This window comes from Hyperolius riggenbachi, chromosome 1, assembly GCF_040937935.1.
Source record: "Hyperolius riggenbachi isolate aHypRig1 chromosome 1, aHypRig1.pri, whole genome shotgun sequence".
Taxonomy (NCBI): Eukaryota; Metazoa; Chordata; class Amphibia; order Anura; family Hyperoliidae; genus Hyperolius; species Hyperolius riggenbachi.
This window is the reverse complement of record NC_090646.1, coordinates 450,036,348-450,060,471: the sequence shown is the minus strand read 5'-3', so window position 1 is coordinate 450,060,471 and position 24,124 is coordinate 450,036,348. Positions and strand designations below refer to the sequence as shown.

General features: G+C 43.7%; 1 protein-coding gene across 3 annotated transcripts in view; it reads right to left on the bottom strand.

Moving 5' to 3' along the window:
- SCARF2 (scavenger receptor class F member 2) overlaps positions 1-24,124 on the bottom strand; it is a 307,002-nt gene that overhangs the window by 181,312 nt on the left and 101,566 nt on the right. The window lies entirely within an intron of this gene.

Here is a 24,124-nt window from a genome sequence, read left to right as displayed (position 1 = left end):
GGGCTTTTTGGACCATTGTAGCCCCTTACACACTCCAATGAGTTCTGGTTCACCATGAGCTTGTTGGTTAGTCTGTACCTCCGGGTTTTTCAAGTCCTACTCCATAGAGCGAAATTAATCCATGCCATGCACTGATGAGGATCAAACAATCCGAAACAGTATGTATCCATGTTGGATTATTATGGCTCTGTACTAATTACAAGCTGACACATCATTGCATTCCAGCGGATCTGGAGGTGTGTTTAGCTTCTAAGGGCAACAATGGTTAATTTGCATATATTCAGCAGTGTTGCACTGGGAGACAAGCTCACTCCAACCTGAATTATCGCAAATACTTTCTGTTTTGAGAAAGCAAACTTTTGTTTTCCATGCATTTTAGTAAGGGGGCTTTTTGGACAATTGTAGTCCCTTACACACTCCAATGAGTTCTGGTTCACCATGAGCTTGTTGGTTAGTCTGTACGCCAGCATAGAGGTGAAACTGGATATTATAAGAGTGTATTAATTGTCCTAGGCCGTAAGTATAGATGGAGAAGAGGTCCAAGAAGTGAGCGCTGTAGTCCACCAACAGATAGCAGGCATGAAGAGGAGTTAGTATTGAAGTAGGAGACAGTGAAACAATGGCCAGACAAGTAGGAGCAAATACAGGAATGTGATAGACCATTGACACTCAGGCCCCTATGCAATTCACTTTTTCTCCTGAGTTTTCTCCTTGGAGATCATTTTTCATCTTCAATGTAGATTGATTTTTCAGCACTTTACAATGGAAAAAGTACCAAAAGTAGGAGGAAAAGTACCATCAAAATTTTTTTGAGTACATTTTTTGCCCTTCGGTAGTTTAAAATGCATTTTATTGACAAGTTTGAAAATATCACCTAGGAGAAAACTCTGGAGAAAAAGTTAATTGCATATGGGCTCCAGTGTCAAGATCGAAAATTGAAACAGAGCACAGTTGAGTAAAGACGTGGACTTTTAATTAGCTGCTTGACCTTAAAGGGACTGTTCTGGCAGTTGCAAATAAAGGCAAGTTTGCCTTCCGTACTGTAAAATAGGATTTATAAGTAACCAACCCAAGGAGACATGAGTTCTGTATTGTCAGTGACCTATAAAACCCCAAATAAAGACTCTTTCATTACAACTTTGATAAAAGTTATAAAAACATGCAAAATAACTGCTCACCACAAGTGTAAGTTCTTATTGTCTGAATACTAATGCTGTAGCACTGAACTTAACATATTGAGATTAACATCACAGGACTGAATGTGGTATGAAGGCTTGTAGGCAAATAATGACAGCTTCAATATTAGGTTTCCTAGGCAGGTATTTCGGTTCATGGCAGATTAACTTTCTCTGTTAACCTCCCTGGCGGTAAGCCCGAGCTGAGCTCGGGCTATGCCGCGCAGGGGGAGATCTCAGCCCCTGGTGGGGCGATTTTCATTTTGTAAATTGCTGTGCGCGCAGCCAGCACTTTGCTAGCCGCGCGCACAGCTTGATCGCCGCCGCTCTGCGGCGATCGGCCGCACGCAGCGGCTGAAGAGGGCCCCCCCCCCGCCAGAGCCCTGCGCTGCCCGGATCAATGAGTTCCGGGCAGCGCTATGGGCTGGATCGTGTGTCCCTGACGTCAGGACGTCGGCTGACGTCCATGACGTCATCCCGATTGTCGCCATGGCGACAGGAGAAGCGTTATATACGCGTTATATACGCGTTATACACGCGTTATATACGCGTTCCCCTGTTTGCTATAGATGCCGGCGACGATCGGACTAGAGGGCCACATGCGCCCTCTAGTGGTGTTTCATGTAGCTACCACTCTGGTAGCTTTACATGAAACATTAAAAAAAAAATGAAAAAAAAATTGGAATTCTGCAATTTTTGCAGAAAAAATTAACCGCCAAGGAGGTTAATAGACCTGAACGTGGCATTTATATAAACATAATTTTATTAAATAGTCTAAAGTAAATCACGTTTTATGCAGAACAATCTCACAGAATGTTTTTTTGTTCTGGGCTTATACGGACCTACTAAATTATACATTAGGTGCAGATATTTACAGGCAGACGTGGAAAGTACTTCTGAGCGATCTCTGCACAGACTATGTACACTAAAAAAATGTACTTAAAGAGACTCTAACAAAAATTTCATCCTTTTTTTCTACCATCCTACAAGTTCCTAAACTTATTCTAATGTGCTCTGGCTTACTGCAGCACTTTCTACTATCACCTTCTCTGTAATAAATCAATGTATCTTTCCACTGTCAGACTTGTCGCCCTGTGTCTGGAAGGCTGACAACTCTTCCGTGCTGATCTGTTATGCACACCCCTCTCCAGGCCCCTCTATGCACACTCCAGTGTGTGTGTTTGTAACGATTGTGGAACTTTCTCCGTGATCAGCGCACAACGCGTGCGCTGACACGGCGGAAATCCTCCACAAGCGTATATTTGCAGGCACCCAGCAAAAGGTGCTACGCACCTGTAAAGGGAAATTCCTGTCGGCAGATGGCGCTGAGGAGTGCAGAGGAACCAACCCTCTGTACCTCCACAAATGCCAGACAGGAATTGTACGAAGCGCAGAACGCAATCGCAAGAGAGGCGATTGCGAATGAGATTGAGCAAAGGGACAGGTTGTACGTGTGTGCGCCAATCCAGTCGCCACCCCGCGACCGCGCACACACAACAGCAGATATGAAATAGGAACGCGATCGCGAGAGGTGCGATTGCCAGACGTGACACAAGGTAGATCAGAATAGAATACGAGGGTAGCAAAGGCACAGCAAATAATACAATAAGGAGATACGGAAAATAACAAACGCTAGCTAACCGCGAACACCACACTCATTTGCAACAGTGCACGCGGTTATGCGTGATCTCCACGTGATAAGCACAATAGAGACAAGCACGCCTAACTAACCATTAACAGACAAACATGAAACAGAGGACGCGAGCGCTTGCTTAACGATTACCTCACCGAGCCTCCAGCAAGCGTAGCGGACAAGACAGACACACGAAAACAGGGACAAGCGAGAGATAGGATCCACAGCACTAGCGAAAAGTGGCTAGCGCGATCCCAGAAGACAGAACAGAAGGATCCCCAGCGCTAGCGAAAAGTAGCTAGCGCGATCCCAGAAGACAGAACAGAAGGATCCCCAGCGCTAGCGAAAAGTAGCTAGCGCGATCCCAGGAGACAGAACAGAAGAGATAGCTGGTAGCAACCGCTGCACCAGCTATACTCCAAGAACAGAGATCAGAACCATTTCCTGTCGACCACCTTTGGGACAGGACAATGGCAACAGGCAAGACAAGACAGAACAGGCAATACAGATAATACAACCTGACTGGGCTAGAAGGGGAGCCTAAAGCAACCCCCAGGAATTAACTATACTAGATAGCAATGGCTGACACTCCAGCAGTGTCCATCAGGAACAGACCATGGAAGGGAAATGACCAGCAAAGCCTTCTGGGAAACATAAAGCTCTTATAGTGCCAGTCATCAAAGAAGGCAGGTAGGGGATTTGCATAACGAATGTATGCAAATTCCCCAGCAAGAGAACAGACCAGAAACTTGCAATGGAAAGACAGGTCTCTGTTCCAGAGATCTGCAGCCCACAGACTAGAGGAATGGACAAACAGCTGTCTGCCTGTGCAGCCAGCTGAGCGGATCATCACAGTACCCCCCCCCCCCCCCTCTAGGGATGGATTCCAGACATCCCTCAAAACTGGTATCATCACAAAACTCTAACTGAAGACTCATGAAGGTCGGGACAGCCCGACAAGGCCCAATTCCAGAGTCAGTCCATCCGAAACCGACCTCATCGGAAGCAGAAGCCACCAAAACATGCCCATCAGCACTACAAGTCTCAGCGTAACACCCATCAGGACTGTGGACACCAGAGAAGAAGCCATCGACACCCTCCAGACAATACCCACCACCTTCCAAGGAGCGTCCAAGAATGCCAAACCTGCCGCAATACCTGTTCGAAGTGTCCCTTACAACACCAAAGCCATTGCTGATCGTATTCAGGGCACCAAGCAAAACCTTTCCCGGAATCTCCCAGAACGCCTTGAAGCTCCGCAGAGATCCCAAGAAGCCAGAACGCTCACCAGGCTCACATGGAGAACCACCAAGAACCCCTATGGAACCTATGATCATTCCAGACTCAAAACTAGCAGGACACCCATCAAGATCAGGACTTTCAGGGACCCCTTCTGGGCATGCAAGCAGGCAGGCTATATCAGAACATGTCTCCACTGAGGAAGCATCTGAGTACGCTGGTAACTGAGGCACACTTGGGCTTTTTGGGTCACAGAGCACATCGGGGTACACAAGTACAGGAGAAACCTCAGGACATGTCGGGGAACTGCCAACCTCAGAGTCCGACACGACAAGACCAAAACCAGTACCGGGCAGAAAATCATCACGAGTAAAGGTCACAGGTACTGGTCTTTCAAAAGAAGACTCAGACTCAAATTCAGAATTTTCTGTAACTGCAATATCATCATTGACTACACATGAATGAAGCTCCACAAGAGCTGCAAAAGTAGTCAGCAAGGCCGCAATGCCTACTGAAGTGGGCAACACCTCAGAAGGACCTGGGGGGCAGGAGACATCTCCTACAAGTTCTGCACCCTTTGGGAGGAACTCGGAGATCTCCAGGACATCAGACAATACCTCAGGAACACCATTTCCCAAGTTTGCTAAGAAGGATTCTGAACTATCCATGTTACAGGGCAAAACTTGAACTTTATTTTGTGTGCAGGGCAGATGTCCCAGGAAAGGTTCCACCATAAACTGAGACTGAATTTTATCATCAGGACAGGAATACACAGGAATCTCCAGTGAAACTAGCTCTGACTTTCTGAGTTTTGCCTCACTACAGGCAGATTCCTCCATAGCAGTCAAACCAGACTGCAATTCCAAAATAGCAGAGAAACAGGTAACAATGGATGCAATACCTAGACGAGCCTCTAGGGTCACTGCAGGAGATTTTAAACAAGGTAATATTGACTCATCCAGAGTACTGGGTGGAGAGTCAATACTTTTTTCAGAATCAGACTCGCAAATGTCAATGCGAGTGGACATCATGCCTTCATTCATGGTACAGGGCAGGTTCAGAGAAAGCTTCTCTGGACAAGGCAAAGAAGCTTCAGCATCAGATTCGCAAAACCGAAGCGCTGTCTCACTCTTAGATTCGGCTAACAATGTCGAATCCGAGGAGTCAGAACGCAAAATTTGCGGATCCAAGATCGCTTTAGGTTGCGAAACTGGCGCTTCCATAGCACAAACCTCCGCGATCTGCGGAGCAAACTGCAAGGCATCTAGGACAGAAACACTGGAGCAACTGTCATCAGGCAACAGGCCTGCACAGGTGCGAACAGAATAAGACATAGATTCATTTGCAAAAGAAGTGGCGACAAGAACAGAAGAAACTTTATTAGACACATCAATAATTTTCTTAAAGTTGCATAATTCAGGAATTTTCCCCATGGCAGGCTCACAAACGGACGATCTTAGAGAACCTGAGGGAAAAAATCTGTCTTCCTTAGACACAGGACCACACAGACCTTTCACAGCCATACGTGCGGTGGCGACATCAGACCGCACTGGTTCAACTTCCACACAAGCAACTGCTCTGAACGACTTGCACTCAGACTTCAAACACTCAGTTGCTTTGGGAAAGGGAATGCATTCAAAACTCACTTTCTTTAAATCCAGAGGATTGGAACAATCGTCCGCTGACAATGTGTTTTTAGCAGATTGAAGCGCATGTAGTTCATCCAAAATCATTCTCCACACGTCAAACAGCGGAGTCACAAAGTCAGAGATACATTCACCAGTCTTGATTAAAGTGCACGCAGGCTCAATGCACGCATACAAAACTGCTTCGTTTTTAGAAAGGTAATGATTGCAAAACGATCTCCAATCACATTCCAATTCATAGACCAGGAGCTCGATCTCCCATTTCTCAAACGGGGGCTCCCATGCACACTTAACAAAGGATGAACAATCATAGTGAGCACAATCTGCAGATGGAACTGGAGCAGGAACAGAACGGGAATCTTTTACCTCTTTATTGGGATCAATTGATTGGTGTGTGTGTAATTCATCCAAAATGATCTGCCACACATACATCACCAGATCCACAACACACTCGTCACATTCATCAGAATCAATCAAAAGGCACACAGAGTAAAGACAATCGTTCAGGACATCCGCGCTTTTTGCAATATAAAAATCGCAAAAGGCCTTCCAATCCAAATCAAATTCCTCCACCAAGGCCCCAATTTCCCATGAGGCAAATGGCGGTTCAAATAGCCCGGTATCGAGATAATCCCCATATGGGTGGGGATCAGGGACGAGTACCGATTTTTTAACTGCTTTTATATAGTGTGCGATCCTACCTATAATAGGATCCACATACGCTTTTGTCTCAGGCAATGACATCTGAATCAAATCAAAAGGTTCCCTCTGCCCTGGGAATTTTGGTTGGGCTGCTCATTCTGTAACGATTGTGGAACTTTCTCCGTGATCAGCGCACAACGCGTGCGCTGACTGGGCGGAATACCTCCACAAGCGTATATTTGCAGGCACCCAGCAAAAGGTGCTACGCACCTGTAGAGGGAAATTCCTGTCGGCAGATGGCGCTGAGGAGTGCAGAGGAACCAATCCTCTGTACCTCCACAAATGCCAGACAGGAATTGTACGAAGCGCAGAGCGCAATCGCAAGAGAGGCGATTGCGAATGAGATTGAGCAAAGGGACAGGTTGTACGTGTGTGCGCCAATCCAGTCGCCACCCCGCGACCGCGCACACACAACAGCAGATATGAAATAGGAATGCGATCGCGAGAGGTGCAATCGCCAGACGTGACACAAGGTAGATCAGAATAGAATACGAGGGTAGCAAAGGCACAGCAAATAATACAATAAGGAGATACGGAAAATAACAAACGCTAGCTAACCGCGAACACCGCACTCATTCGCAACAGTGCACGCGGTTATGCGCGATCTCCACGTGATAAGCACAATAGAGACAAGCACGCCTAACTAACCATTAACAGACAAACATGAAACAGAGGACGCGAGCGCTTGCTTAACGGTTACCTCACCAAACCTCCAGCAAGCGTAGCGGACAAGACAGACACACGAAAACAGGGACAAGCGAGAGATAGGATGCACAGCATTAGCGAAAAGTAGCTAGCGCGATCCCAGAAGACAGAACAGAAGGATCCCCAGCGCTAGCGAAAAGTAGCTAGCGCGATCCCAGAAGACAGAACAGAAGGATCCCCAGCGCTAGCGAAAAGTAGCTAGCGCGATCTCAGAAGACAGATCAGAAGGATCCCCAGCGCTAGCGAAAAGTAGCTAGCGCGATCCCAGGAGACAGAACAGAAGAGATAGCTGGTAGCAACCGCTGCACCAGCTATACTCCAAGAACAGAGATCAGAACCATTTCCTGTCGACCACCTTTGGGACAGGACAATGGCAACAGGCAAGACAAGACAGAACAGGCAATACAGATAATACAACCTGACTGGGCTAGAAGGGGAGCCTAAAGCAACCCCCAGGAATTAACTATACTAGATAGCAATGGCTGACACTCCAGCAGTGTCCATCAGGAACAGACCATGGAAGGGAAATGACCAGCAAAGCCTTCTGGGAAACATAAAGCTCTTATAGTGCCAGTCATCAAAGAAGGCTGGTAGGGGATTTGCATAACGAATGTATGCAAATTCCCCAGCAAGAGAACAGACCAGAAACTTGCAATGGAAAGACAGGTCTCTGTTCCAGAGATCTGCAGCCCACAGACTAGAGGAATGGACAAACAGCTGTCTGCCTGTGCAGCCAGCTGAGCGGATCATCACAGTGTTATTTACATAAGCCAGCAGCCTCTCTGCTCTTATCAGTGAAAGAGAGCTGGATAAAAATCATCCTCTGTTAAGGCCCATGCACACGTCGGATTTTTCTGAACGACGGGTCGTTTGAACGTCCCGTCGTTCAGTCGTCCGCACGCCAAATCGGGCGTGTGTACAGTCCGTCGTTCGGGTGATAAGACTGATTTTGAGCGAACCGCCGGGCGGATTGCTCAAGACCAGTCTTATCACCCGAACGACGAACTGTACACACGCTGATTTGGCGTGCGGACAACTGAACAATGGGATGTTCAAACGACCTGTCGTTCGGAAAAATCTGACGTGTGTATGGGCCTTTAGGCTGTGAAAGGAGGTGGCTGACACATACTGAGGAATTACAGACAGGGCAAAGCTGTCTGCAGGAAGAAAGCCTCACAGCCTGTCACTAGTATTCAGTGGATGAGAGCTGCAGGGGGGAGAAGGTAAACACACAAATGATCTTTTGAGATTCAAAAGGAATGCTGTATACAGCCTGCTTGTGTATGGATATATTTTCTATGTGTGGACATACTGTACATCAACCTACTTCCTGTTTTGGGGGCCATTTTGTTTGTTTGTAGACAAGCTTTTTAAAACAGTTTTTGACTACTTTTAATGCGGGGGGGGGGGGGGGGGGGGGGCGGCGAAATTGTGACAGACGGTAATAGGAGATGTCCCCTAACGCACTGGTGTGTTTACTTTTGTGCGATTTTAACAATACAGATTCTCTTTAAAGTAAACCAGAAGTGAAAATGAATTTATGAGTTTAATTATTGTATATGTAGTACAATTGGTAATAAAAAAAAACATTAGTAACATATCAGACTGTCACACGGGCTACTGTTTACAATATGCCTTGTCAAGCTGGAAAAGAAGCAGACGTAATGACCTTTTAAACATTCCTGAAGAAAACCTTGGTATCTGCCTTCTCCCTGTGTGTTAACAAGCTTTTCGCTTCAATTTACTTTTCTGGAAACTGGACCGAATTCTGATTTTTTTGCCTAGATAACCACTAACTCTTTCTGTTCTGGAAAACAGAAAGGGACAGATTTTTAGTAGGATATGGGCCTATGTTTATCTCATCATGTCACGTGCCATTTCAGGTACACTTTAACTATGAAGAGAGGTAGAGGAGAAGGAGACATCCTGCTGGTAGAAAAACAAGTCACCAATCAATAAAATCAATCAAACAGGCCTGATCACAATTTCCCCAAGCAATGCAATCTGTTAGCTTGGGATGCCTATTTAGACAATTGACTTATATTGTTCTTGACCATAACTGATCTGTAATCTACTGTCTGTATGAGTTTTTGCATATATGGTTACAGGAGAGGGGACATTTCATTCAAAGTCCAAACTTTTCCAATTAGAACGTAAAAAACAGACAAGCAAGCATTCATATTCTGTACACCACTAGGGACTTCACCATCTATAAAACTAGCATATGGCACTGCCATTTTGGCCAACAATGGTGACCAGCATGAATAGCACTGACTTCATTGCTCTCCCAAGGAAAATACATCATTACAAATAATATATTACAAACTATCAAGGGACCAGGTGCTTCCTACAGATGTGATTAGTAACGCTTGTGCCATCACCTGTTATGCCTGGTTTTGTTTGATTTTAAGTGTTAGCTATTATCTTGAGAACATTTTGATATGTATAATTTCAACTGGGTGACTGATTATTGCTGACTGTCTATTGCATTTATATTTTTATGGATCATGTGTTTGATTGAGAGTGCATTTATGCCTACTGTTATGTTTACAGCCTGGCTATTTAATCTTTTTGATGGAGATTCATGTGTGATAGGATATTAGGGACTGACTAACCAATGACAAGCTGATTTTTCTCTACAGGTGCTTGACTACTGAACTGGAGACTGCAGGTAAAACAGATCACCGTGTTTGTGTGGGGTTCCTCTGGGCACCCCAGTTTCCTCCCATAGCTCAAAAACATACAGATAAGATAATTGGCTTCTGTCACAAGCCCCCTAGTGGCCGGACCGCACAATGCCTTCCAATTGGTTTCAGCACACAGACCATGCAATCTGTGGCCGCAATCGGTGCACAGAAACCGTTGGGAATTTGGCAGCAGACCAACTAGAAGGGAGCTTGTGAGTTACGGTAATACAAATTGCACACTATTTCAGGGTATAACTGCCACCACTCCTACACAAGGGTAGGAGATCTAACTAATACCTTCAAACAAAACGGTTAACACACACTCTACTTTATCTAGCTATCAACAATAGTAGCGACTCTTCAGAAGCTAGAGTATAGTTTGTGCGGCTGAATAGCAGGTGTAGCTGAACAAATAAAATGACTTTTTATAAAGTCTTTATTATAAGTGTAACATAAATAATTAATATATACAGAAAATCATTAAAATGAACAATTATGGAGACAATCGTAGCGCAGTATAAAAAAATAAGAAGGGAAGAAAATACTTAAGTTCATGTGGAAATATAACGTTTCTGGGAAAACACGTGCAGTTCTTTGTTTCAGTTCAGGAGCCAAAGTTCAGATAAGATGGCCGCCGTCCATCCTCAAGGCAGCAGCAGGCTCACATGAAGATGGAATTGGAGGAATTTAAGGAGGAGGCCGTGGCAAACACTTTTGAATAAACCACAGTTTTGGGTGGAGTCTAAGGTTCTGCCCAGGGGCTGGACAGGGTGCGGTTAACCTCCTGGGTGGGTTTCTGGTGCGCACCAAATATGACAGTGTTCATATCTCGGCTTACGCTTCCCGCACACACATAACAGTCACAGATTCGTATTTCTCTGAAAATACCGATTCATATGACATATTTCATGAAGGCTGTATAAGGGCTTGTCACTGAGAAGGTGAATACCTCAATAACCGGGCAGGTTAGTGTCATGCCTTTCATATGAGCATACCGGTCCAATTTTCACGAGTAAAACTATTGCAATTTCATAACTGTACTATGCACAGCACCTTCATAACAGCCGAAAAATCATAAGACACATGCTTTTGAATCTGCTCCCCAGTGGTGCCTCTATGGCTAGGTGATAGAAGCTCTTCCGTGGACCCCTGTGGAGCTAGCTTCCTTTGGCTTCCCTTGGATGAAAGCAACCTTTTGGTGTGGTAATTATCATGTGAGGGAAATTTGCTAGGAAGCAACCTTTGCTGTACTACCAAATGATCCCTGACAGTCACACTCCTGTCAGGCAGGCCTTTGTTCCTAGCTAATTCACAACTCACAGGCATCCTACACTTAGGTTGTTTTTCAGCTGCTGTGAGAGGGAGAGACCTCAGGCTGCGCTGCCAGGCAGCCCCTACAAATTCAATCCAGATTCTATCGTTAACCGCAATTGGTGCAGAAAATCGATAGCGATCACATGGTTTAAGGATGCCGTCTGCGGCAGCGAAACCGTCCGTGACAGCTTCCCCCTAAAACTGCCTTCTAAAATAGAACAATTGAGTATGTGTGGGATTAGATTGTGAACCCCTCTGAGGGACAGTTAGTGACAAAGATTATATACTCTGTAAAGCTCTGCAGAAGATGTATATAAATAATAAAAGCAGTTGTAAGGCTCACCACACATGGCAATCTATTTGAGAAGTCTTTCCCTAGATGTCTGAAGGAGAATGTGGCTGTAGGCTTCCTACTAAGTACTGCTATGAAGCATGGAAAGCAAAGTAGTCTAGATTCTAGAACAATCTATCGGTTGTCAAATATAAATTAAATAAACTGCTGATGAAATTCTAGGTCTTCATTTTTAAGTGGCTTGAGCAGTAAAATTAAACAGCTAAGTCTATTATGTGAGTGCAGCTACTTATCACATTCAGCCTGGAGCTGAGGGTGCAAATGGTTGGTGGTCTCCAGTTAAGAAACATGAAGCTGTCTCTGAGAGGAATGTTGTGACCTTCTGCTGTGGGTTATATTCCTGTGTTTGTCTCACAGAAAAGCTGTCAGCCCACCTCTAGAGATAATGTGTAATACATATCTTACACATTCAGAGCCTTTATCCATCAGTGTAGTACACTGAAAGCAACAATCACAGCTTGATGATTAGCCAATGTGCTCCAGGCTATGGAGGTGCGTATTAACGTGGGGGATTCACACAACGATGAAAATGGAAAAACAGAATATGCAGCATCATGATTATAAAGAAACGTACAATCCGTGCCAATAGGTCATTACAGCTCTTATATTTTCCTCTAGGCAGTGACTGAGTCCTTCCTAATCCATAAAACATACATTTTCTTTTTATTCATGTTAATTAAGAATGCCCCATAGATTTTATGTAATAAAAAGAAAGAGAAAAACATAATAAAATGTAATACGTAGCAGTTCATGTAACATGTTCTCTCGTTCTCTCTCTTATTATTGCAAGACAAAGCCAGAGGCATAGATTGCCTAGACCTACATATTCCATATCGGTAAAAAGCTGTCTGCTGCACAATGACTAATGCACAGTTCTACTACAGCAAGCATTGTTCTTGTCTAAAGATCAAATAATGACGTTAAGACACACAGTAATGACAATAACTATGCTAATAATAAACATTATCAGCTGGATTCATACTGTACAGGATGAAAAACTGATACTGTAAAATATAATCCACTTTTTGTTTAAACGGATCCGTTTACAATATCAGGCATCAGTTTTTCAGCCAGTTTTCTGCTTCATTCACCACCTGCCCGGTACCTGTCGCTGCACTTCCTCTTCCGCCATCTAATCGGGTCTCTGCACACTAGAAAAGCCAGTATACTGATCCCTGCGCTCCAGCAGAAGCACCTTAGACTCCTGTTGGTTTGTAATAGACCAATGAGAATCGTCTCACCCCAGGGAGAATTTTCATTGCTCCATTACTAAGTGAACCAATAAGAATCCTTCCTGGGGAGGGATGATTCCCATTGGTCTATTGCAAACCAATGGGAGCCAGAAATGCTTCTGCTAGGGTTTTGGGATCAGTATGCCCACGTTTTATTATTTCTTTGCAGATACCCAAATAGAAGTCAGTGGCAGCAGCAGAGGACCCAAATGGACGGCGAAAGGTGAGTATCTTGCGAGTACGTGGCAAGCAGCCTAGTGATAGTGTCAGCCTCTGTCACCATCAGCTTCGTCCAGCTGCTCTGAAAAAGTGTGGGTGCCAAAGTTGCATTTGCTTATAGGAATGGACAGAATGGACTGATGCTTTGCATGGGATCCATTCACATCCTTTCAGATTCTGTTAAATGTAAACCCAGCCTAATGCCCTAAAGTCTGATAGTGTAGTCTGTTAAGTTGTATACAATACAATACAATACAATAACATTTCTATAGCGCTTTTCTCCCCTAGGACTCAAAGCGCTTAGGCTCTCTCAGATTCAGTAATTAGTAGGATGAAGTATTCACACAACATAAGTTATATTTCTGCAAATGCCAAACTGAACAGGTGGGTTTTCAGTCTGGATTTAAACACGTCCAGGGATGGAGCTGTCCTGATCTGTTGAGGTAAGGAGTTCCAAAACGTAGGGGCAGCATGACAGAAGGCTCTGGGACCAAAAGTTTCCAAGTGGACTCTGGGTATGACTAGATTATTAGAACCTGTTGATCTGAGAATGCGGGGATTGCTACGCAGCTGCAACATATCTTTCATGTATCCAGGGCCTAAATTATTCAGGGATTTAAATGTCAGTAGGCCGATCTTGAATAGGACCCTCCATTCTATAGGTAGCCAGTGAAGGGAGTGCAGGACTGGCGTTATGTGGCAGTGACGGGGTTGGTTGGTTAGCAGTCTGGCAGCAGTATTCTGTATCAGCTGTAGTCGGTACAAGACCTTTTTTGGAAGGCCAGTGTAGAGAGCATTGCAGTAGTCCAGTCGGGATGTGATGAAGGCGTGGACTAAGGTTGGCAGATCTTCTGGGGGTATGAGGTGCTTGATTTTTGCAATGTTCTTCAGGTGAAAATAGGATGATTTCACCACAGCAGAGATTTGAGTTCTGAACTTTAAATCCCAATCAATTAGAACTCCCAGGCTACGCACATGATCAGAGCTGCGCAGATCCGTGCCTCCTATTCCCAGTGGTGAAGACTGCAAGTTAAGTTGTTTTGTTATCATGCTCTGCCCTCCTATCAGGAGGACTTCAGTTTTGTCTGCATTTAGTTTCAGCCAGTTGTCATTCATCCATTGCTGTAGTTCACGTAAGCAGGCGTTTATAGTTAGAGTTGGGTCTGTCACACCAGGCTTAAAGGAAAGATATAGTTGAGTGTCGTCTGCATAGCAGTGGTATGTCAGGCCATGTTTTTGGATTAGTTTTCCCAGCGGTAACATGTAAATCGTGAAAAGCAGGGGAGAGAGGATTGAGCCCTGGGGCACCCCATACCTAAGTGATACAGGGGTGGACAGGAAGGGCCCCATAGACACTTTTTGGGTTCTGCCACTCAAGAAGGATTGGAACCACTGAAGAACTATGCCATCAATGCCGCAGTATTCCTGTAGCCTGTTTATCAAGATGTCATGGTCAACTGTATCAAAGGCTGCAGAAAGGTCTAGCAGTATGAGGATGGAGCACTCTCCTCTGTCTCTTGCCATGAGCAGGTGGTTGCATATTTGGATGAGGGCCGTTTCAGTGCTGTGGTGTTTCCTGAAGCCAGACTGGAATGGGTCATAACTGTTGTTTTGTAGGATTTTGGCTTCTAGCTGGATGTAAACAGCTTTTTCAATTAGCTTGCCCAGAAAGGGAAGGTTAGAGACAGGTCTGTAGCTGGTCATTGCATCTGGGTCCAGGGAGGGTTTTTTGAGGAGAGGCCTGATGATTGCTTCCTTCAGTAAAACAGGAAATATCCCTGATTTTAAGGAACAGTTAACAATTTTTAGGAATAGTTGTATTGCTCCCGCACTCTCCCCTCTGAAATGTGTTTGGGAAGCTGATGATGAAGCAGTGGTGCTCAATGCATGCTTCCAACCATGTCTATGTATGCACATCCTTATCCTTACATTATTCTGCAATTGCTCTTACACACACATACATAGGAAAGGTTAAAAAAAAAACATGTATAAGAGGAATAATTGTGCCTGGAAATATCCACATGCTGCTCATGTAGGGGATTAAGCCATGAATAAATATAGATGGATATCAAGTATGTCAGACTAATAAAAGTTTATAAGGTGAATACCTTTCATGTGTTTACATATGAAAGGTAGAGCAATATACAGTCACCCTCTGAATGATACAAAGAATGTATTCACTGCAGCAGCCCATCTGGCTGAAATATTAACAAGGAATGATTCTGCAGTATTTGACTGTTTAAATTTCTGCTCCCTTTTTTTTTCTTAGGAAATGCTGATTCTCAATCTGGGTACAAGAAGCGAACATCCTGAGCCTTGTCAGAACATAATCAAATGGATTACGCCGACTTCCTTTGATAGCTAACAGCACAAGAGGCCTTTTGTTCCTTTTACAATAAATACCCAAGGGGTAGAATTTTAATTACCAATCAGCCTCTGATGTAATGCAGCTATAAGAAAGAGGTTCCTCTATTTTTGTATAGGAAAGTCATTAGGCTGCTATTAGGGTAACTGTCATTACAGCAAAGCAATTGCTGGAACAAGCGAGTCTTCAGCAAATACAAAACAAGAAAAGAAATGATGTTGTCAATATTAGTATGAGAGCGCAGGAATAAACTTTCTGGGCCTTGTTACAGGAAGACGTAAATATTTTTCATGGTATTGTTGCAGCACCATTACCGAAACAAAGTTTAACAGTATTTTAATTAAACCATCTATCTCACAAGCACAGTACAAGCGCTGTATAAATGTACGCATGGAATTAACTGCTGTAAGGGGTTAGATTATTTCAGGTTGATATTCTTGTCAGGCTGGATCCCCAAACAAAGATATATAAGCCAATGGTGGGGAGTGTCAGGAGAACATAAGAGTTTTCATGTTCTTAAAGCAAACCTGTGAGATTTGCTTTGCGCACATTCAGAAAGTTGCCTTGGGAGGAGGAAGCCTCTAGATCCTAAACAGGCTTGCCATGTCCTCAGTCAGCCGATTCCAGCGCTGAGACTCCCGCAGAATGGCTTCACTGTGCACTAGACCCATCCCACTCGGGCTCCAGCAAAAAGAGCCAAGTGCGATGGGGTCTGTGCTACTCACAGATGGCTCTCACCTGCGCAGCAGTGAAGACCTGATATGGCCTTGCTTTTCCGAAGAAAGACGCGCAGGATGGTGAAAGTTTGCCTATGCAAGCTGACGACAAGCTCGTCTTTGGGGGGTTCCAGGACTGGAGGAGGATGATGGATGCCTCTTTTAGATCCAGAGGCTTCCCCCTCCCAAGGTAAGTACCCCCTAGTGGTGCTTTTTTTTCTCTAGAAGTTCCCTTTAAAGCAGAACTCCAACATTGTGGAAATTAATATGGATTCCATATCAGCTGGAGGATCAAGAGGAGGAGGATGAGGATCACAACCCCTGGCCTCAAGCTAGGCAGTTGTCCTCAGGGCTCTTTCACATCAGACAACGCGAGCAGGAGCCGTTCTCCTACACGCGTTGTCTGCCTGCGGCGTGTCGTCGGGTATCTGCGGTGCGACGCAATCAGCGGCGGTGGCTGGTAATTAAACCCGACGGAAAACGCCGGCTCGCGGGTGCGTTGGAGAAAAAACTGCGCCCGGGTGCGTTGGAACCGCAACGCATCGAAACGCAGCGTCGAGTGTGAAAGGTAAAATGAAAGTCTATGGACTTCCATCTTACTTTGGTTAACGCAAACGGCTGCCGTTTGCGTTAACGCACAAAGTCTGCCCTAATGTGAAAGAGCCCTCAGGGTCCACAAAACCAGCAACAAAGGAGCAACTTTGTCCTTGATTCAACTTCCACTCAAAAAAAGCCCAACATACCTCTCCACAGGCACCCTCTACAGGTCCTAGCCAAGTGAACCAAACCCAAGTGGCCACTGAGACTGAAACCCACAACCACAAAGGAGGTGTAGATCAGTTCCTGTTTACACAAGAATGGAGACATAATCTCCATTGGAATCTTAACCCGCATCTACACGCGTAGATGCGGCCGCGATGCTCCTTATCAATCGAGCCGCTGTTGCAGCTCGATTGATAAGATCCGACAGGACGGATCTCCGCACCGCCGATTCCCTGCTCGATCCCCGCGAGGGGACAATGGCAGGGAATCGTGCGGGAGATAAGCGGCGCCGGCGGGGACGAGCGGGGAATCGTATGCGGCGAGCGGGGACGCGGCGGGCACGCGGAAGAGGCGATCCGGCGGCTAATCGAGCCGCCGGATCGCTGCAATGTCCCTTCGTGTAGATGGGGCTTTAGGGGTGGTGACAGGCATCCTAGGCATTCCAAGAAGTCAAGAACAGTTAGTTACTAGGCAGGATATTTTGAAAGGTATATCTTGTTTGAGCTGGTAAGTAAGCATAACCTATGCCATTCTACCGTCTGAGCTGAAATGTAGTGTCCCACTGATTTCTCAGTTATTGATATTTTGACTTGCTTTCACTTTATACTATATCCCTTTTCTTCCCAAGTTTGCTGTGAGCATTTTATCTGTTTATGACTGTCCACTGAGGATCATGAAACCACTAGCAAGAGCCAGTCAGTCTGGCAGGGCTGCAAACCTCATGCTCAGAAAACACTTATGGGATGTTCCAAGTTTGCAGTAAGTACCAAAAAAGGGTTTACACCCAGACAGAAGACTATTCAGACTCTGCAGTTCTCAACTCCTAGCTTACAAATGGCCAGAGGTTATTATTTTTTCCCGACCGAATACTTGATCTTCATTTGGTCGTTTCCCACTAAAGTGTCTCCGGAGCTTGTTCTGGATTAAGCACAGCAACTTTCTAGCCTTTCCAAGTTCGCATTCAAAATATAGCTTCATCCTGCTCCAGTGTGTTGTTATTGGCTGAAAGTTGTAGATAAGTCATGCAGACCGACACCTAATTATAAAACAGCACATGTTTCTTTTAATGCCGTCTGCGTTGAACAAATCTAAAACACGCTTGTACGCCATGAACTTAAAGGGCTAGAAGGGTTAATTAGTTGCACACAGGGTTTTACAGATTATGTTATTCAAGGCTAATAAAAAGATCATTTGTGAATTTAACAGTCACATAATGGAATGCATATAGCCAAGTTAAGTGCACTTGGAGGAGACTATAAATGAGAAAGAATATGCAGGCCCTTTTAATAACTTGGTTAACCACTTCAGCCTTCAGTTTTGTTTTTTTTACCTTATGCATCTGAGCAATTTTCACATTTAAGCACTCCTCTTACTCATTGGCCAATAACTTTATCACTACTTATCACACTTGAATGATTTATATCTTTTTTTTTACCACAAATTAGGCTTTTTTTTTACCACAAATTGGGCTTTTTGAGATGATATTTATTATTTTGTTTTAAAAAAGAAAAATGCTACCATAGACAAAGCCCACACATTGTATTTGCCTATTTGTCCTGGTTATCCCAACATTTAAATTATGTCCCAAGCGCAATGTATGTCCTTTTCTCATTGTACCCTAGCAATAGCTGCAAGCTCTCATTTGCAAAAATAACTGTAGTATACACTCATGGCATACGTATTTAAAAATCTTTGTCCTTAAGGTAACAATTCATGTATCCTATTTTAAATTCCGTCACTTTGTTGGTATAGTATATATATATATATATACATACACTCACCTAAAGGATTATTAGGAACCCCTTTTCAATTTCTCATTAATGCAATTATTTAATCATCCAATCACATGGCAGTTGCTTCAATGCATTGAGGGGTGTGCTCCTGCTCAAGACAATCTCCTGAATTCCAAACTGAATGTCAGAATGGGAAAGAAAGGTGATTTAAGCAATTTTGAGCATGGCATGGTTATCTAGCAGGCCATTAACTCTGAAGTGTGCATGTAGCTTTGTACAGGCCAATTTATTCCACAAAATATTTTAGCGCCATACTTTGTTTGCATAGCTCCGACTACTTTCCCAAGCTTGATTACAGTTTAAAAATTACATTTTTTCCCATGATGTATTGAGTTTGTCCCTATTTTTTATATGACAGCGGTCCAAGCTATAAAACACATCAAAATGTATTCTACGACTTATTATGATTAAAATGAGGTCACATATATGTCATTGGATAGCAAACTTGATGTACAGCAGTCCATTACTCGCAGGGTGGACCTATGGGTTTTCTGCAGGCCATTTTCCATGTTCGTTTGCGATTTTCCATGTTACGGCAGTATACATTGTATATAAAAACAAAAGTTTGCTTTCTTAAAACAGAAAGAATTTGTGATAATTCAGGTTGGAGTGAGCTTGAGGTGTCTCCCAGGGCATCACTGCTGAATATATGCAAATTAACCATTGTACCCTTAGAAGCTAAACACACCTCCAGAACCGCTGGAATGCAATGATGTGTCAGCTTGTTAATTTGTACAGAGCCATAATAATAATCCAACATGCATACAGACTGTTTCGGATTGTTTGATCCTCATCAGTGCATGGCATGGATTAATTTGGCTCTATGCAGCAGGGCTTGTAACACCGAGAGGTACAGACTAACCAGCAAGCTCATGGTGACCCAGAACTCATTGGAGTGTGTAAGGGACTACAATGGTCCTAAAAGCCCCCTTACATTGTATATAAAAATGCGCAAGTATTGCCTGGTAAAATGCTGCATGCTGTCAGTTGTTAAAAAAACAAAAACTTAACTAGATATAAACAAGCCTATTTATGAACAGGGACTGCCAGTTCGAATGCATTTTTTTTGTTTTGCATTACATGAAAAATAATAGCAATGCACATAGAGTGAAAACGCCTTAAAGGATAGCTTTAACTGATGGTTCTCAACAGGAAGATAAATCAATTACAAGTGCCAAGCTAAGGCAGTATATTGCTCAGCCTAATTGGGGTCCTGGCAGCTTAAAATATGTTGTATATTGGAAAAACAAATAACAGGACAAACAAATAACAGGACAAAAGGCAGTTCATTCTAAATCAGCCAATCTACTTTGCTTTCAACAGTAGGGGGAATGGACTGCACACCTTCGGGGGAGGGGGCTGCAAAACCTTTCCCCACACAATGTTGGAGAGGAGCTGCAGTGGAAATAATATAATGGATAAATTTGCTTCTTTTTTTTTTAAATATTCATTTATACATTACTTAGACACTGCACCGTGCTACACTGCACCCACTGGAAGTGAAAGGTATTTGGGGCCTCTTGCCTACATCCCCTGGGGCAGCACCTCCCTCCAGTTTGCAAAAGCTTTATACACCTCCGATCCTCCCTGGGGCATAACTCCGCCGTCATCCGCCGGGCACTCTCTCCACGTGGGTCCTGCAGTTTCACTAATCCCCGCACCAAGGAGCAGATGGAGGACTCCTGCAGGCTGGAGAGGTGATAAAGGCCTGCATTCTTAGTTGTTTAGTGGAAGTAGCTTTGTAGCTTTTAGTGTCTGTAGTAATTAGTGTATGCAGTCTACAATTTTCATCCTGTCCGATCTACTTCTGATCCAAAAAGAGATTAATTTTGTGCACTACAAAATCCATCACTTTCTCAATCGGAAGCAGATCAATCATGCTGGAAATTAACGTTCCATCAGTCAATCTGAGAAAATTGCATGGTGTGTATAAGCCCCTCAATTTGCTAGCACATTCTGCTAGACTCTCATATTGCCCAACGGGCCCAAACCTGCGAGTTATTAAAAAGGAGTGCAACACTTTTACCTTCTGGAATAAGCAGCCAATTATGTAAAATGTCCAAAGCTTTACTGGCACAACAAACAATGTGTTTTGCAGAGCTTATGTCAGGTTCATCAAGAACAGTGACATTTGGCTGACCTTGAACGACCTTGAACAACATAAGCACACTTTGTATGTCACAAATGGGACATAGATTTTTATTTTTAAATAACATTTTTTTTACTTGAGGCCCTCCATTAAGGAGTTAAAATGGGCACACATGTACATGCACGTGCCAGGTGCATTTCATCCGAATGGATATTTATTAATCATCTTTTTTGCACTAATTAGAAGGACGGGCCTTCGGCTGCAGCTGGCTAAGGGGACGGCCGGACATGGAAGAGAGATTGCTGCATATGGAAGAAGAGGCTGCAAATGGAAAACAAAGGCTGCTAATAAGGGGCAACATATGGAAATAGGGATCTGCTGCCCAAGAGACCTGTATAGAACTGAAGGAGGATGCTGTACATAAATATATGGAGTACATGGAAGAGGGGGATGCACAAGGAATAGGAGAGGGGTGCTGCACATGGAGGGGAGGCTCCAAGAAAGTTGGCCTAGGGACAGAAAAAGTATAAATCCGGTCTTGCTAATTAGTGCACAAATAGGATATTTATAACCGTTCATTTTACATCAAGTGGTTAAAGAGTGTCTCCTCCCCTTTTCCCAGGTCTTATTAACCCTTTGTCCCCATGCAGGCTGGTAAGGCTGGTAAATAAATTTGGAGCCAGCAAGCCTTGGTTTCTGCCTTAAGCAATACCAGCCAACAAGGTATATAGTACACCTGGCATCTCATTGCACCACCATAACACACCTTTTTCATAAATAACGTGAGTGATGCAGTCTCTCCGCACATTGCAGACTGGGCACAGAAGTGATAGCTTCCTGCCCAACAACCACAATCATTCAGCTCAGTAATTCAAGCTCAAAATGTCCTCAGATACATGTCAGAGATGAGTAGAAGAATCATTTTGAAAAAGAACACAAGAATATCCTATTACTCAAGGCCGAGACAAAATGATTTATCCACTATTATGTACATTGAATGTGTCCATGATTGATTGCTCATTCTGTTGACAATGATCAGGCTCTTGTCAGAGTTTTATGGTGAGGGATAATTAAGTGGCTGAAGCAAAATGTTAAATGAACCACTGCCAACATCTTCGCTGAAAGCAACATTCTAGGATCTTGAAAGTGCTGAAATTCTTGTCCAAACGGTTGTCTCTCTGGTTAAATGCAGCTGTAATTGGAGTGAAAGCTGCTGTTAGAGGCTACAGTTCTGTGGGGCCGTTTTACAATTTGCAGTAACTTGGGGAAAACATCTCAATTGCTTATTTCTGGAAAAAAAAAATATTATTTTTCCTATGTTGCTGTCACTTACAGTAGGCAGCAAAAAAACAACAAAAAAAACATTTTTGGATACCTTTTTTGGTTTTGGATAAGTCCATACCCTCATGGGGGATTCTCAGTTATTTCCTTAGTTATAAAAAGCACATACTGAACTGCAATTGCTCAGTCCAACTGCCAAAATAGTGTGCAAACAAGTAGGGAAGCTGGCTGGTATCTTTGTATAAATTCTTTCCAGGAAATGTTTTTTACTACCTACAGTAAAGATGCCCACACTGCACAAATAGTGGCACACACACTACAAGCAAGATCCTACGCAATTCTCCACTTATTATTAGTGGTGGCTGAATAGAGTACTGGTTAAGGGCTCTGCCTTTGACATGGGAGACCAGGGTTCGAATCCTGGCTAGGGTCAGTACCTATTCAGTAAGGGTTTCAAGGCAAGACTCCCTAACACTGCAGGGTGGCCTCCTGAGCGCGTCCCAGTGGCTGCAGCTTTTGAGCGCTTTGAGTCCGAAAGGAGAAAAGCGCTATACAAATGTTCGGATTATTGAGCTGAACGATGTGGTGCCTGCATGCTCTTAAACCAGAAATCAATTCTGTTGATCAAAACCATGTGAACAGTAGCCTGTTCCTTCAGAATCCACCTATATTTAACATCCTGTCCGTTCAAGTGAAATGGTCAATTCAACCAGATATCTCCCAATTTCCAATGATTGAGTAGGAGAGAAAATAATTGATTCTCCCCTGATAAAATGGTCGGATTAAATGGCCGAGCAGGTCAATCAAGTAATGTATGGGCACCTTAAGTAACAGCATCATAGGAAAAAAGTAATTTATAGTGCATTTTACTCTTGGAGAAATGTAAATTTTACAGGTATACGCATGTATTTTACATTTCACAGTTTTCCGTGATATTTGTCCTTTAAAAGTGGATTTAGTCAAAGAAAATTTGTATAAAATGTAATTTTTTTTCAGGAAAGAATTATAACTTGCATTGCTGCCAAAAATAAAAGTTAAAAAGTAAAACAAGCTAACTGGATATGCTCCCATGCATGCAAGGCTGTTAGCAGAGACTATAGAGCCTGCTTAGCTTCATCTACAGGGCATAAAACTGCAAAGCAGGTAGTTTCAGCTCCGTGTGCCGGATGCGTAGTGCCTGAGTTGGGCACCGCTACAGTAGTAATGCTATAGTCCACGGGAATTCCACAAATTACTTCTCTGTCCAGAGCTGCTATGACTCAGAGGGGCAGTAGTAATTAACTCCACCGGGTGTTTGAGCAGCAGCAGGGTGAGCAGTCATTCGGTCTAACTGACCGACGGTGTACATATACATGCACATAAAACTGAGCTCTGACAGTAGGGTATTTGAATTTCCTGCTAAGGCCTCACATTGGAGATTTCACTTCAACAATTTCAAATAAGCACTAGCAGGGAAGCTTAACTTGAATTTTCTGCCCGGGGTTCTATACATTTACCACCAAATGGACCAATGGGAGGCTTCAGCTGAAAATTCCTAGTCATTTTGCTCCATGGAAGTGACAGGAAGAATGGCAGGATGGCATTCTGCAATTAACAGATGAAAGGGATATTTGGAAAATAGGGGTAGATTATGACTTAAAGCAGGAATTAATGTTTAACTTCATTAAAATATTTGTTCTCGGTATTGTTTTTTGTTATTAAAACGAGGAATGTATATCTTTTTATTTTAATATTTTTAAATATAGTTTTCAAGGTGTAGGTATTTTTCATCACTATTTTTACAATTTAAACTTTTGTAAGTAAGTAAAGGGGCTAAAAAGTTTACTCGTTCACTCGGGTAGGGGGTGGTGGTCTGCCAATGCCCATGTCAAAGAGGTGACCAGAAAGTAGCATATTTGTCCCATTTTATTAGCGCCACCTCATGTTAGGGGCATGGTTGGGGGTGGGAAAAAGCTACTTGTCCCTCAACACTGGCACATGGTGCTATGAGATGTGGGTGGATTAGCAGACCTGAAAAATGGTCCCACAATGCTGAAGCTATGTGGAATGGTTTGGCTCAGGAGTTGACCGGTCACACGCACTGACCTTTTCCTTCTAGCCACCAACAATGGATAGATAAATAAGAGGTTGTCTTCTATATATAGGAGAGGTCTAGTTGCTTTGTCTGATTTTTGATACACTGAACAAGTGCCTGTGCATCTAAGGACTCAACTA